This window comes from Balaenoptera borealis (assembly GCF_965194805.1).
Source record: "Balaenoptera borealis genome assembly, chromosome: 17".
NCBI classification, from domain to species: domain Eukaryota; kingdom Metazoa; phylum Chordata; class Mammalia; order Artiodactyla; family Balaenopteridae; genus Balaenoptera; species Balaenoptera borealis.
The window spans coordinates 44,039,784-44,056,087 of record NC_138876.1 but is presented as its reverse complement, the minus strand read 5'-3'; the positions used below and the strand labels follow the sequence as shown (position 1 = coordinate 44,056,087).

General features: G+C 38.0%; 1 long non-coding RNA gene across 1 annotated transcript in view; it reads right to left on the bottom strand.

Moving 5' to 3' along the window:
* The window catches only part of LOC309614706, a 411,347-nt gene that overhangs the window by 181,728 nt on the left and 213,315 nt on the right, over nucleotides 1-16,304 (bottom strand). The gene's annotated exons all lie outside the window — the stretch shown is intronic.

Genomic DNA, 16,304 nt, shown 5'->3' with positions numbered 1-16,304 from the left:
GTCATACAGAGTGAAGTAAGTCAGAAAGAGAAAAACAAGTATTGTATATTAACGCATAACTGTGGAGCCTAGAAAAATGGTACAGATGAACTGGTTTGCAAGGCAGAAATTGAGTCACAGATGTAGAGAACAAATGTATGGACACCAAGGGGCGAAAGCGGTGGAGGGAGGTGGTGGTGTTGTGATGAACTGGGAGATTGGGATTGACATATATACACTAGTATGTATAAAATGGATAACTAATAAGAACTTGCTGTATAAAAACATAAATTAAATTTTTAATAAAAGCTCTGAAGATTAAAATAACATTGTGTTATCACTAGGATCTACAGATGACTAGAATGGGATAGCCCTAAATCAGATATGTCATGTATGTATGTAAGAATTTAATATATGATAAAAGAGAGATCAGAAGCCCATAGGAAGAAATGGATTGTTTAACAAATTATGTTGGAAAATTCAGCTATTTGTGGAAAAAACTCAATATAGATTCTCAACAAAATAAATTCCAGATGGATAGCAGGGTTAAATATAAAACTGTTAAACCATAAGAAAACAAGATTATGTGCTCATTTTAGCAGTAAATATACTAAAATTGAAACAGCACAGAGAAGATTTGACATACAATTGTTTTAATCCCACCCCTTAAAATCAAAACAAAATAATTTAAAAGAAGTAAATATAAATCAATAGGCAACTCAGCACAGTGAATAAAAGCAAAGAAAAAAATGAAAATGGCAAGTACCAATGAATTTCATTGCATAAAATTTTAAATTTCTGTACATGTTAAAATACGTAAAGTTAAAATTGGAAAATTTTGCAAAACTAAATTTAATTAGGATTTAACACCTTTAATATATAAAGACATTGTAAAAACTGATTTAAAATACCCAATAAGAAAGTAGACAAAGAAAATGAAAAGACAACTCTAAGGAGGTATTAAAAGTATCTAGCAGTATAGTAATCAAAGAAATTAAAACAATATTGAAATACCATTCTCCACATATCAAATTGGTAAGATTTATAAACCAATAATACCCACTGCTGGTAAGAATATGTAGTAAGGCAAGTACTCTCACAGGTTAGTAGTAAGACTTCTAATTAATACAATCTTTCCAGGAGGTAGTTAGACAATATGCATTAAAAACGGAAATAGGGACTTCCCGGGTGGCACAGTGGTTAAGAATCTGCCTGCCAGTGCAGGGGACATGGGTTCGATTGCTGGTCCAGGAAGATCTCACATGACACGGAGCAAATAAGCCTGTGCACCACAACAACTGAGGCTGCACTCTGGAGCCGGCAAGCCACAAATACTGAGCCTGCATACCACAACTACTGAAGCCCACACACTTAGAGCTTGTGCTACACAACAAGAGAAGCCACTGCAATGAGAAGCCCAGGCACTGCAATGAAGAAAAGGCCCCACTCATTGCAACTAGAGAAAGCCCGTGCACAGCAAAGAACACACAGTGCAGCCAAAAATAAATAATAAATAAATAAATAAATAAATAAATAAAATAAAGAAAAAAAAAGAATGGAAATAGCCTTTTGACTTATGGGTCATTTAAAAAATTCTATTTGTGAATACTAATTCAGGACATAACAAATTACACACATAATTAAAATACAAAAGTTAAATATTAATAACTGAGAATAAACTTGTATATATATTATAGCTGCAAATTTATAAATATGTAGGAAAAATACTACAAAGAAATACACCAAAATGTCAACAGTAGTAGTTATTCCTAGGTGATGTGATTAAGGGTAATTTGCTTTTCCACTGTTTTGTTTTTTAATTTTTATTGAAGTATGGTTGATTTACAATGTTATGTTAGTTTCAGGTGTACAACAAAGTGAATCAGTTATAGATATATATATATATCTCCACTCTTTTTTAGATTATTTTCCCATATAAGGCATTACAGAGTACTGAGTAGAGTTCCCTGTGCTATAAAGTAGGTCTTTATTACTTATCTACTAAAAATTATCGATTTTATATATAGTAGTGTGTATATGTCAATCCCAATCTCCCAATTTATCCCTCCCCCCTACTTTCCTCCCTGGTAACCATAAGTTTGTTTTCTATATTTGTGACTCTTTTCTGTTTTGTAAATAAGTTCACTTTTATCACTTTTTTTAGATTCCACATAAAAGTGATATCATATATTTGTCTTTGTCTGACTTGCTTCACTTAGTATAATAATATCTATGTCCATCCATGTTGCTGCAAATGGCATTATTTCATTCTTTTTATGACTAATATTCCACTGTATATAAGTATCACATCTTCTATATCCATTCATCTGTTGATGAATATTTAGGTTGCTTTCATGTCTTGGCTATTGTAAAGAGTGCTGCTATGAATATTGCGGTGCACGTATCTTTTAAAATTAGATTTTTCCCTGGGTATATGCCCAGGAGTGGAATTGCTGGATCATATGGTAGTTCTATTTTTGGTTTTTCAAGGAACCTCCATATTGTTCTCCATAATGGTTGTACCAATTTACATTCCCACCAACAGAATACGAGGGTTCCCTTTTCTGCCCGCCCTCAATGCCATTGGTAACCCTCTATTTAGAACTTTTGCCTATTTTTGATTCAGTTGTTTGTCTTTTTTGACGTAGAGCTACTTGAGCTGTTTGTATATTTTGGAGATTAATTCCTTGTCGGTCACATCACTTGCAAATATTTTCTCCCATTCTGTTGTCTTTTCTTTTTATTTATGGTTTGATTTGCTGTGCAGAGGCTTTTAAGTTTAACTAGGTCCCATTTGTTTATTTTTGGTTTTATTTTCATTAACCTAGAAGGTACATCATAAAAGATATTGCTGTGATTTATGTCAAAGAGTGTTCTATGTTTTCCTCTAAGAGTTTTATACTGCCTGGCGTTACATTTAGGTCTTTGATTCATTTTGACTTTATTTTTGTGTATGGTGTTAGAGGGTGTTCTAATTTCATTTCTTTTTACATGTAGCTGTCCAGTTTTCCTAGCACCATTTATTGAAGAGACTGTCTTTTCTCCATTGTATATCCTTGCCTCCTTTGTCATAGATTAGGTGACCATAGGTGCATGGGTTTATCTCTGGGTTTTCTATCCTGTTCCATTGATCTATATTTCTGTTTTTGTAACTTACTGTCTTGCTAACTGTAGCTTTATAGTATAGTCTGAAGTCAGGGAGGATTCCTTTGGCTATTCATGGTCTTTTGTGTTTCCATATAAATTTTAGAATTTTTTGTTCTAGTTTCGTGAAAAATGCCATTGGTAACTTTATAGGGATTGCACTGAATCTGTAGATTGCCTTGGGTAGTATATTAATTTTGACAATATTGATTCTTCCAATCCAAGAAAATGATATATCTTTCCACCTATCTGTGTTGTCTTTGATTTCTTTCATCAGTGTCTTACAGTTTTCAGAATAGAGCTTTTTTGTCTCCTGAGTTAGGTTTATTCCTACGTATTTTATTCTTCTTGATGTGATGGTAAATGGGATTCGTTCCCTGATTTTTCTTTCTGATCTTTTGTTGTTAGTGTATAGGAATGCAAGAGATTTCTCTTTTTTTTTAATTTTTGAATTTTATTTTATTTTTTTATACAGTAAGTCCTTATTAGTCATCAATTTTATACACGTCAGTGTATACATGTCAATCCCAATCACCCAATTCATCACACCACTCCCACCCCGACCTCCCCCACCGCTTTCCCTCCTTGGTGTCCATACGTTTGTTCTCTACATATGTGTCTCAATTTCTGCCCTGCAAACTGGCTCATCTGTACCATTTTCCTAGGTTCCAAATATATGCGTGAATATACAATACTTGTTTTTCTCTTTCTGACTTACTTCACTCTGTATGACAGTCTCTAGATCCATCCACGTCTCTACAAATGACCCAATTTCGTTCCTTTTTATGGCTGAGTAATATTCCATTGTATATATGTACCATATCTTCTTTATCTATTTGTCTGTCGATGGGCATGTAGGTTGCTTCCATGACCTGGCTATTGTAAATAGTGCTGCAATGAACATTGGGGTACAGGTGTCTTTTTGAAATATGGTTTTCTCTGGGTATATGCCCAGGAATGGGATTGCTGTGTCAAATGGTAGTTCTATTTTTAGTTTTTTAAGGAACTTCCATACTGTTCTCCATAGTGGCTTTATCAATTTACATTCCCACCAACAGTGCAAGAGGGTTCCCTTTTCTCCACACCCTCTCCAACATTTGTTTGTAGATTTTCTGATGATGCCCACTCTAACTGGTATGAGGTGATACCTCATTGTAGTTTTCATTTGCAGTTCTCTAATAATTAGTGATGTTGAATGCTTTTCATGTGCTTCTTGGCCATCTGTATGTCTTCTGGAGGAATGTCTATTGAGGTCGTCTGCCCATTTTCGGATTGGGTTGTTTGTTGTTTGTAATACTGAGCTACATGAGCTGTTCATATATTTTGGAGATTAATCCTTTGTCCATTGATTCATTTGCAAATATTTTCTCCCATTCTGAGGGTTGTCTTTTCGTCTTGTTTGTAGTTTCCTTTGCTTTGCAAAAGCTTTTAAGTTGTCTTAGGTCCCATTCATTTATTTTTGTTTTTATTTCCATGACTCTAGGAGGTGGATCAAAAAAGATCTTGCTATGATTTATGTCAAAGAGTATTCTTCCTATGTTTTCCTCTAAGAGTTTTATAGTGTCTGGTCTTACATTTAGGTCTGTAATCCATTTTGAGTTTATTTTTGTGTATGGTGTTAGGGAGTGTTCTAATTTCATTCTTTTACATGCAGCTGTCCAGTTTTCCAGGCACCACTTATTGAAGAGACTGTCTTTTCTCCACTGTATATCCTTGCCTCCTTTGTCATAGATTAGTTGACCATAGGTGCATGGGTATATTTCTGGGCTTTCCATCTTCCTCCATTGATCTATACCTCTGTTTTTGTGCCAGTACCTTATTGTCTTGATTACTGTAGCTTTGTAGTATAGTCTGAAGTCAGGGAGTCTGATTCCTCCAGCTCCGTTTTTTTCCCTCAAGACTGCTTTGGCTATTCAGAGTCTTTTGTATCTCGGTACAAATTTTAAGATTTTTTGTTGTAGTTCCGTAAAAAAAGCCATTGGTAATTTGATAGGGAATGCATTGAATCTGTAGATTGCTTTGGGTAGTAGAGTCATTTTCACAATATTGATTCTTCCAATCCAAGAACATGTTATATGTCTCCATCTGCTGGTATCATCTTTAATTTCTTTCATCAGTGTCTTATAGTTTTCTGTACACAGGTCTTTTGTCTTCTTAGGTAGGTTTATTCCTAGGTATTTTATTCTTTTTGTTGCAGTGGAAAATGGGAGTGTTTCCTTAATTTCTCTTTCAGATTTTTCATCATTAGTGTATAGGAATGAAAGAGATTTCTGTGCATTAGTTTTCTATCCTGCAACTTTACCAAATTTATTGATTAGCTCTAGTAGTTTTCTGGTGGCATCTTTAGGATATTCTATGTATAGTATCATGTCATCTGCAGACAGTGACAGTTTTACTTCTTCTTTTCCAATTTGTATTCCTTTTATTTCTTTTTCTTCTCTGATTGCCATGGCTAGAACTTCCAAAACTATGTTGAATAATAGTGGTGAGAGTGGACATCCTTGTTTTGTTCCTGATCTTAGAGGAAATGCTTTCAGTTTTTCACCATTGAGAATGATGGTTGCTGTGGGTTTCTCATATATGGCCTTTATTATGTTGAGGTAGGATCCCACTATGCCCACTATCTGGAGAGTTTTTTTCATAAATGAGTGTTGAATTTTGTCAAAAGCTTTTTCTGCATCTATTGAGATGATCATATGGTTTTTATTCTTCAATTTGTTAATATGGTTTATCACATTGATTGTTTTATGTATTTTGAAGAATCCTTTCATCCCTGGGATAAATCCCACTTGATCATGGTATATGATCCTTTTAATGTGTTGTTGGATTCTGTTTGCTAGTATTTTGTTGAGGATTTTTACATCTATATTCATGAGTGATACTGGTCTGTAATTATCTTTTTTTGTAGTATCTTTGTCTGGGCTTGGTGTCAGGGTGATGGTGGCCCCATAGAATCAGTTTGGGTGTGTTCCTTCCTCCGCAATTTTTTGGAAGAGTTTGAGAAGGATGGGTGTTAGCTCTTCTCTAAATGTTTGATAGAATTCACCTGTGAAGCCATCTGGTCCTGAACTTTTGTTTGTTGGAAGATTTTTAATCACAGTTTCAATTTCATTACTTGAGATTGGTCTGTTCATATTTTCTATTTCTTCCTGGTTCAGTCTTGGAAGGTTATACCTTTCTAAGAATGTGTCCGTTTCTTCCAGGTTGTCCATTTTATTGGCATAGAGTTGCTTGTAGTAGTCTCTTAGGATGCTTTGTATTTCTGCGGTGTCTATTATAACTTCTCCTTTTTCATTTCTGATTTTATTGATTTGAGTCCTCTCCCTCTTTTTCCTGATGAGTCTGGCTAATGGTTTATCCATTTTTTTTTATCTTCTCAAAGAACCAGCTTTTAGTTTTATTGATCTTTGCTATTGTTTTCTTTGTTTCTATTTCATTTATTTCTGTTCTGAGCTTTATGATTTCTTTCCTTCTGCTAACTTTGGGTTTTGTTTGTTCTTCTTTCTCTAGTTCCTTTAGGTGTAAGGTTAGATTGTTTATTTGAGATTTTTCTTGTTTCTTGAGGTAGGCTTGTATAGCTATAAACTTCCCTCTTAGAACTGCTTTTGCTGCATCCCATAGGTTTTGGATCGTCGTGTTTTCATTGTCATTTGTCTCTAGGTATTTTTTGATTTCCTCTTTGATTTCTTCAGTGATCTCTTGGTTATTTAGTAACGTATTGTTTAGCCTCCATGTGTTTGTCTTTTTTACCTTTTTTTCCCTCTAATTCATTTCTAATCTCATAGCATTGTGGTCAGAAAAGATGCTTCATATGATTTCAATTTTCTTTAAATTACTGAGGCTTGATTTGTGACCCAAGATGTGATCTATCCTGGAGAATGTTCCATGCGCACTTGAGAAGATAGTATAATCTGCTGTTTCTGGCTGGAATGTCCTATAAATATCAGTTAAATCTATCTGGTCTATTCTGTCATTTAAAGCCTCTCTTCCCTTATTTACTTTCATTTTGGATGATCTGTCCATTGGTGTAAGTGAGGTGCTAAAGTCCCCCACTATTATTGTGTTACTGTCGATTTCCTCTTTTATAGCTATTAGCAGTTGCCTTATGTATTGTGGTGCTCTTATGTTGGGTACATTTATATTTATATTTCTTATATCTTCTTCTTGGATTGATCCCTTGATCATTATGTAGTGTCCTTCCATGTCTCTTGTAACATTCTTTATTTTAAAGTCTATTTTATCTGATTTGAGTATTGCTACTCCAGCTTTCTTTTGATTTCCATTTGCATGGAGTATCTTTTTCCATCCCCTCACTTTCAGTCTGTATGTGTCCCTAGGTCTGAAGTGGTTCTCTTGTAGGCAGCATATAGATTGGTCTTGTTTTGTATCCATTCAGCGAGCCTGTGTCTTTTGGTTGGAGCATTTAATCCATTCATGTTTAAGGTAATTATTGATATGTATGTTCCTATTACCATTTTCTTAATTGTTATGGGTTTGTTTTTGTAGGTCCTTTTCTTCTCTTGTGTTTCCCACTTAGAGAAGTTCCTTTAGCATTTGTTGTAGAGCTGTTTTGGTGGTGCTGAATTCTCTTAGCTTTTGCTTATCTGTAAAGCTTTTGAATTCTCCATCGAATCTGAATGAGATCCTTGCCGGGTAGAGTAATCTTGGTTGTAGGTTCTTCCCTTTCATCACTTTAGGTATATCATGTCGCTCCCTTCTGGCTTGTAGAGTTTCTGCTGAGAAATCACCTGTTTACCTTATAGGAGTTCCCTTGTATGTTATTTGTTGTTTTTCTCTTTCTGCTTTCAATAATTTTTCTTTGTCTTTAATTTTTGCCAGTTTGATTACTATGTGCCTTGGCTTGTTTCTCCTTGGGTTTATCCTGAGTGGGACTCTTTGCACTTCCTGGAGTTGGGTGGCTATTTCCTTTCCCATTTCAGGAAGTTTCCGACTATAATCTCTTCAAATATTTTCTTGGATCCTTTCTGTCTCTCTTCTCCTTCTGGGACCCCTATAATGCGAATGTTGTTGTGTTTGATGTTGTCCCAGAGGTCTCTTAGGCTGTCTTCATTTCTTTTCATTCTTTTTTCTTTATTCTGTCCTGCAGCAGTGAATTCCACCATTCTGTCTTCCAGGTGACTTATCCGTTCTTCTGCCACAGTTATTCTGGTATTGATTCCTTCTTGTGTAGTTTTCATTTCAGTTATTGTATTGTTCATCTCGTTTGTTTGTTCTTTAATTCTTCTAGGTCTTTGTTAAACATTTCTTGCATCTTCTTGTTCTTTGCCTCCATTCTTTTTCCGAGGTCCTGGATCATCTTCAGTATCATTATTCTGAATTCTTTTTCTGGAAGTTTGCCTATCTCCACTTCATTTAGTTGTTTTGGGGGGTTTTATCTTGTTCCTTCATCTTGTACATAGCCCTCTGCCTTTTCATGTTGTCTATCTTTCTGTGAATGTGGTTTTTGTTCCACAGGCTGCAGGATTATAATTCTTCTCACTTCTGCTGTCTGCCTCTGGTGGATGAGGCTATATAAGAGACTTGTGCAAGTTCCTTGATGGGAGGGACTGGTGGTGGGTAGAGCTGGGTGTTGCTCTGGTGGGCAGAGCTCAGTAAAACTTTAATCTGCTTGACTGCTGATGGGTGGGGCTGGGTTCCCTCCCTGTTGGTTGTTTGGCCTGAGGCAAGCCAACACTGAAGCCTACCTGGGCTCTTTGGTGGGGCTAATGGCGGACTCTGGGGGGGGCTCACACCAAGGAGTACTTCCCAGAACTTCTGCTGCCACTGTCCTTGTCCCCACGGTGAGCCACAGCCACTGCCCGCCTCTGCAGAAGACCCTCCAACACTGGTAGGTAGGTCTGGTTCAGTCTCCCCTGGTGTAACTGCTCCTTCCCCTGGGTCCCGATGCACACACTACTTTGTGTGTCCCCTCCAGGAGTGGATTCTCTGTTTCCCCCAGTCCTGTCAAAGTCCTGCAATCAAATCCCACTAGCCTACAAAGTCTGATTCTCTAGGCATTTCTCCTCCCATTGCCAGACTCCCAGGTTGGGAACCTGACGTGGGGCTCAGAACCTTCACTCCAGTGGGTGGACTTCTGTGGTATAAGTGTTCTCCATTCTGTGAGTCACCCACCCAGCAGTTATGGGATTTGATTTTACTGTGATTGCACCCCTCCTACCTTCTCACTGTGGCTTCTGCTTTTCTTTGGATCTGGGGTATCTTATTTGGTGAGTTCCAGCATCTTCCTGCCAAACATTGTCCAGCAGATATTTGTGATTCTGGTGTTCTTGCAAGAGGGAGTGACAGCATGTCCTTCTACTCTGCCATCGAGATTTCTGTGTATTAATTTTTTATCCTGAAACTTTCCAAATTCACTGATGAGCTGTGGTAGTTTTCTGGTAGCATCTTTAGAATTTTCTATGTATAGTATTATGTCATCTGCAAACAGTGACAATTTTACTGCTTCTTTTCCAATTTGGATTTCTTCTATTTAGTTTTCTTCTATGATTGCTATGGCTTGGGCTTCCAAAACTATGTTGAATAAAAGTGGTGACAATGGACATCCTTCAGCTTTTCACCATTGAGAATGATGTTAGCCATGGGTTTGTCATATATGGCCTTTATTATGTTGATGTAAGTTCCCTCTATTCCCACTTTCTGGAGATTTTTCATCATGAATGTTGTTGGATTTCGGCAAAAGGTTTTCCTGCATCTGTTGAGATGATTGTATGGTTTTTATTCTTCAGTTTGTTAATGTGGTGTCTCACGTTGATTGATTTGCCGATATTGAAGAATCCTTGCATTCCTGGGATAAATCCCACTTGATTATGGTGCATGATCCTTTTAATGTTATTGCTGGATTCGGTTTGATAGTATTTTGTTGAGTATTTTTGCATGTATGTTCATCAGTGATATTTTCTGTAATTTTCTTTTTTGTGATATCTTTGTCTGGTTTTGGTATCAGGGTAATTGTAGCCTCATAGAATGAGCTTGGGAGTGATCTTTCTTCTGCAATTTGTTGAAAGAGTTTTAGAAGGATAGGTATTAACTCTTCTCTAAATTATAGAATTTGCCTGTGAAGCTATCTGGTCCTGGACTTTTGTTAGTTGGAAGTTTTTTAATCACTGTTCCAATTTCAGTACTTTTGAATTGTCTGTTCATATTTTTGAGTCTGGCTAAAGGTTTATCTATTTTGTTTATCTTCTCAAAGAACCAACTTTTAGTTTCATTGATCTTTGCTATTGTTGTCTTTGTTTCTATTTCATTTATTTTTTCTCTGATCTTTCTGATTTCTTTCCTTTTAGTAACTTTGGGTTTGTTTGTTCCTCTTTCTCTAGTTGCTTTAAGTGTAAGGTTAGGTTATTTATTTGAGATTTTTCTTCTTTCCTGAGGTAAGATTGTATTGCTATAAACTTCCCTCTTAGAACTGCTTTTGCTGTGGCCCAAAAGTTTTGGACCATCGTTTTTTCATTGTCATTTGTCTCTAGATATTTTTTGATTTCCTCTTTGATTTCTTCAGTGATCCACGGTTGTTTAGCAACATATTGTTTAGCCTTCATGTGTTTGTGCTTTTTACAGTTTTCTTTCCTTTAATTTATTTCTAATCCCATAGCTTTGTGGTTGGAAAAGATGCTTCATATGATTTCAATTTTCTTAAATTTACCAAGGCTTGATTTTTAGCCCAAGATGTGATCTATCTTGGAGAATGATCTGTGTGTGAGTGAGAAGAAAGTGTATTTGACTGCTTTCAGATGTAATGTTCTATAAATATTAATTAAGTGCGTCTGGTTTAGTGTGTCATTTAAGCTTACGTTTCCTTATTGATTTTCTGCCTGGATGATTTGTCCATTGATGAGAGTAAGGTACTAAACTTCCCCACTGTTTTACTGTATTACTGTCAATTTCTCCTTTTATGGCTGTTAGCATTTGGCTTGTATACTGAGGTGCTCCTATGTTGGGTGCATATATATTTACAATTGTTTTATTTTCTTCCTGGATTGATCCTTTGATCGTTATGTAGTGTCCTTCTTTGTCTCTTGTAACATTCCTTATTTTAAAGTCTATTTTGTCTGATATGAGTATTGCCACTCCATCTTTCTTTTGATTTCCATTTGCATGGAATATCTTTTTCCATCCTCTCACTTTCAGTCTGTATGTGTCCCTAGGTCTGAAGTGGGTCTCTTGTATATAGCATATATATGGGTCTTGTTTTTGTATCCATTCAGCTAGTCTATGTCTTTTGGTTGGAGCATTTAATCCATTTACATTTAAGGTAATTATTGATATGAATATTCTTATTGCCATTTTGTTAATTGTTTTGGATTTGTTTTTGAAGGTCTTTTTTCTTCCTTTCCTCTTTTATTCTCTTCTCTTGTGATTTGATGTCTATCTTTAGTGATGTGCTTGGATTGCTCTTCTTTTGTTTGTGTGTATCTATTATAAATTTTGGTTTGTTGTTCCCATGAGGTTTTGATATAGTAGTCTATAGGTTAACAAGATTGTTTTAAGTTGCTGATCTCTTAATTTCAAATGCATTTCCAATATCCTGCCTTTATACTCTCCTCTTCTCATGATTGCTGGTTTTGATATCATATTTGTGTGTGTGGATGAGTTCCTATTTTTACTTTATGTTTGCCTTTACCGGTGATCTTTCCAATTTGTAATTTTCTTGATTTTAGTTGTGGCCTCTTCTTTTCTGCCTAGAGAAGTTCCTTTAGGATTTATTGTAACACTGATTTGGTGGTGCTGAATTCTTTTAGCTTTTGCTTGTCTGTAAAACTTTTGAATTATCCATCCAATCTGAATGATAGCCTTGCTTGATAGTATTTTTGGTTGTAGGTTTTTCGCTTTCATCACTTTAAATATATCATGCTACTCCTTTCTGGCCTACAGTGTTTCTGCTGAAAAATCAGCTGATAACCTTATGGGGGGTTCCCTTGTATGTTCGTTGTTGTCTTTCTCTTGTTGCTTTTGACATTTTTTTCTTTGTCTTAATTTTTGTCAGTTTGACTAATATGTGTCTCAGTGTGTTCTTCCTTGAGTTTCTGTTGTATCGGACTCTCTGTGCTTCTTGGACTTGAATGAGTGTTTCCTTTCTCATGTTAGGGAAGTTTTCAGATATAATCTCTTCAAATATTCTCTCAGGCCCTTTCTCTCTCTTCTCTCCTTCTGGTACCCCTATAATGTGAATGTTGGTGCATTTAATGTTGTCCCAGAGACTGTTCTCATTTCTTTTCATATTCTTTTTTCTTTGTTCTGTTCCATAGCAGTGATTTCCACCATTCTGTCTGCCAGCTCACTTATTCGTTCTGCCTCACTATTCTGTATTGATTCTTTCTGTGTATTTTTCACCCCAGTTATTGTATTGTTCATCTGTGTTTGTTTGTTCTTTAAATCTCCTAGCTCTTTGTTAAACATTTATTGTAACATCTTGGTCTGTGCCTCCATTCTTTTTCCAAGATCTTGGATCATCTTTATTATCATTACTCTAAATTCTTTTTCATGTAGGTTGCCTATCTCCTCTTCATTTAGTTGTTCTTGTGGTTTTTATCTTACTCCTTCATCTGATGCATATTTCTCTGCCATCTCATTTTATCTAACTTTCTGTGTTTGTGGACTCCTTTCCACTGGCTGGAGGATCATAGCTCTTCCTGCTTCTGGTGTCTGTCCTCGTGGGTGAGGTTGGTCCTGAGGCTTCTTGTGGAGGCTTTCTGGTGGGAGGGGCTGGTGCCTGCCCATTGGTGGGTGGAGCTGGGTCTTGTCCCTCTGGTGGGCAGTGCTGTGTCTAGGGGTGTGTTTATAGGTGGCTGTGAGCTTAGTATGGCTTTAGGCACCCTGTCTGCTGATGGGTGGGTGTGTGTTCCCATCCTGCTGGTTGTTTGGCCTGAGGCGTTCCAGCACTGGAACCTGTAGGCTATTGGGTGGGGCCAGGTCTTGATGCCAAAATGGGGACCTCTGGGAGAGCTCACACTGATCAATATTCTCTGGGGCCTCTGCCACCAGTGTCCTTGCCCACCCCCAGTGAGCCGCAACTGATGCCCGCCTCCCCAGGAAACCCTCCAGCTCATAGGTAGGTTCAGCCCCAGCTCCTATTGAGTTACTGCTTTGTGCTGGGTCCCAGTGTATGTGCAATCTTGTGTGCACCCTCCAGGAATGGAGTTTCTGTTTCCCCCAATCCTGTGGAGCTCCTGCACTCAAGTTCTGCTGGCCTTCAAAGCCAAATGCTTTGGGGATCTTCCTCCTGATGCCAGACCCTCAGGCTGAGGAGACTGACATGGGCTCAGGACTCACTCTTGTGGGAGAACCTCTGCAATATAATTATTTTCCAGTTTGGGGTTGTCCACCTGGCAGGTATGTGATATGATTATGTCATGAAAGCACCCCTCCTGCCATCTCGTTGTGGCTTCTTCTTTGTCTTTGAATGTAAAATCTTTCTTGGTGGGTTCCAGTCTTTTTTATTGATGGATTTTCAGCAGTTAGTTGTGATTTTGGTGTTTTTGTGAGAGGAGGTGAGCTCAAGTTCTTCTAGTCCACCCTCTTTTCTGGAATCAAAGGGCTACTTTTAGATTGGATGCTTGCTGTCTCTTTCCTCAGTGTGTGTTGGCAGTTATCCCCCTGATATGGGGTGTGCATTTACAGCAGCCCTTGCACGCTTCCAGGGGACAAGTGGGGCAGGGCCTGGCACCTACTTGAGGGTCTTCTGTGGGCAGCTCCTCTCTACTTCCTCCTGGGACAGTAGGGGCAGGGCCCAGCGCCTGGTCATGGAAGAGGCAGGTGCTATCCATGCTGTCCTGGGACAGCAGGCACAGGGCCTGATGCCTCCTCACAGATTTCCTAGAGGTGGGCATTATCCGCACCCTCATGGGACAGCAGGTGCAGGTTCTGGTGCCTGCTTGCAGAATTCCTAGGGGCTGGTGCTCTCCACACTCTCCCGGGACAGCAGGTGCAGTGTCCAGCATCTGCTCGTGGATCTCCTACAGGCTGATGCTCTCCGTGCCCTCCTGGGACAGTGCGGGCAGGGCCCAGTGCCTGCTCATGGATTTTCTAGGGGTGGGTGTTATCCATGCCCTCCCAGGACAGTGGGGGCAGGGCCTGCCACCTGCTTATGGGTCTCATAGCAGCAGCCAGTGCCCACCTCTGGAGCCCATGATGGCAGCAGTGACTTGCACCTGCCCCTGGAGCTCCACTAGGAGATGTCCTGTTGCCTGGGAGCCCTCACAGGGAAAGATGCACTTATGGTGGTCCCACCCCTCTCCTCATGTGCTCCCAAATAATGGCACCTTGCCTCTTTGGTGGGCCCAGGCTTCTTCTGGGTACACCCTCAGCTGCCACAGCTCAGTCTCTTCAGGCTGCTTCCATGCAGCCAACTCTGGTCCTCTCCCTGGGTCTGACCTCTGAAACCTGAGCTTCAGCATCCAGCCCCCACCCACACCAACAGACAAGTGTCTCAGGCTGGAGACCGCAGGGTGGCAGTTCTGACCTTCTGTGCAGGTTACTCTCTGTTTTGCCTTCCACAAACCGGTCGCTGTGCTCTCCTCCTAGGCTTTGAGTCTCCCCCTCTGTCCAGCCTGATCTCCCACCAGTGGGGAGACTTCCCTGGGTTCAGGAACCTTTCTTCCTTCACAGCTCCCTCCCTGGGCCACAGGCCCCACCCCAATTCCTTCTTTTTCTTTTTCCTTTTGTCCTACCTGGTTACATGGAGGTTTCTTGTATTTTCAGAAGTCTGAGGTCTTCTGTCAGCATTCAGTAGCAGTTCTGTGTAGATTGTTCCACTTGTAGTTGTATTTTTAATGTTTTTGTGGGAGAAGGTATGCTTCATGTCTTAATCCTCCGCCATCTTGATCTCCCCTTCCAATCTTTATATTTCTTTCTATTCCCACTTTTTTTTTTGCCATTCTTTTATAATCAGGAAAAATTACATCATAAAATAGCAAAAGCAAAGTAGTGTTAACATAAACATAATCACTGCTTACTTGTGAGTGTCTGGCATGTCTCATTTTTGTCTAATTTATCTGCTGAGTTTTAATTATACAGTAAAGGACCGAATCTAAGCCTGTACACTGTATAGCATCAAACACACAATATGCTATTAATACATTTTAAATAATTATTTGAGGTGAGGGATAATAACCAGCAGGTGAGAGCCTGAAATTATTGATTCAAAAGCAGAAATAATTATAGGAGGTTTTAAGTGCCTCTCAACTCTGTACACATATTCATTGCATCATGGTGAAACTCTCAACTACTTCATTTATAAGGCAGAAAAAAACCAATATCTAATAATGTGACTCACTAACTGAATTAAAATATTAATTCTTGGTTTAAAGATTTGCAAACATTTTCTGAAGTAATTTAAATAATTAACTCTATCATTCGCTAATTACACTTGTGAGACATTAAAAATAAAACATTGTCAAGTAATTTTAATTAAATTACAATAACTTAGCTATAGAATTGTGTTTCCTAACTTCAGATATACTATCTCAAGAATACGGTGCAACTGCATTGATAAAGAAGAAGAGCAGATTCCCTCAGCTTTACCAAAATCTAGATGAGTCTCCCTAATTCCATGTGTTTTTCTTTCTGATACAATTATTTGTCTTACTTTAAAAATATCATGTTTCTATTAAAGAAATGACTGTGCAGTGAACCATCACACAAAACAAACCAATGGGATTTGTATTTTTCACTTCTCCAATTGTTCTTTCTTGGAATTTCAGGATAATTAGATCCAATACTGTAGAAGGTAATTAATACCTAGCAAAATACAGCAAGGTGTACATTTTCCGTTTTCTAGGTAATATTTGTTTTTCATAGGCCCTCAATCTTTATTTTCTACTGTCCTTTGAATTTTTTCAGTTTTCTCTTCTACCTCCTAAAGACTCCAGAATTCACAGATGTAGAAAACAAACTTATGATTACCAGGGGGGAAAGTGGGGAGAGGGATAATTTGGGAGATTGGAATTGACATATACACACTACTATATATAAAATGACTAGTAAGGATCTACTGTAGAGTACAGGGAACTCTACTCAATACTCTGTAATTGCCTATATGGGAAAAGAATCTAAAAAAGAGTGGATATATGTACATGTATAACTGAATCACTTTGCTGTACACCTGAAACTAACACAACATTGTAAATCAACTATATGCCAATAATTTTTTTTTAATTGAAAAA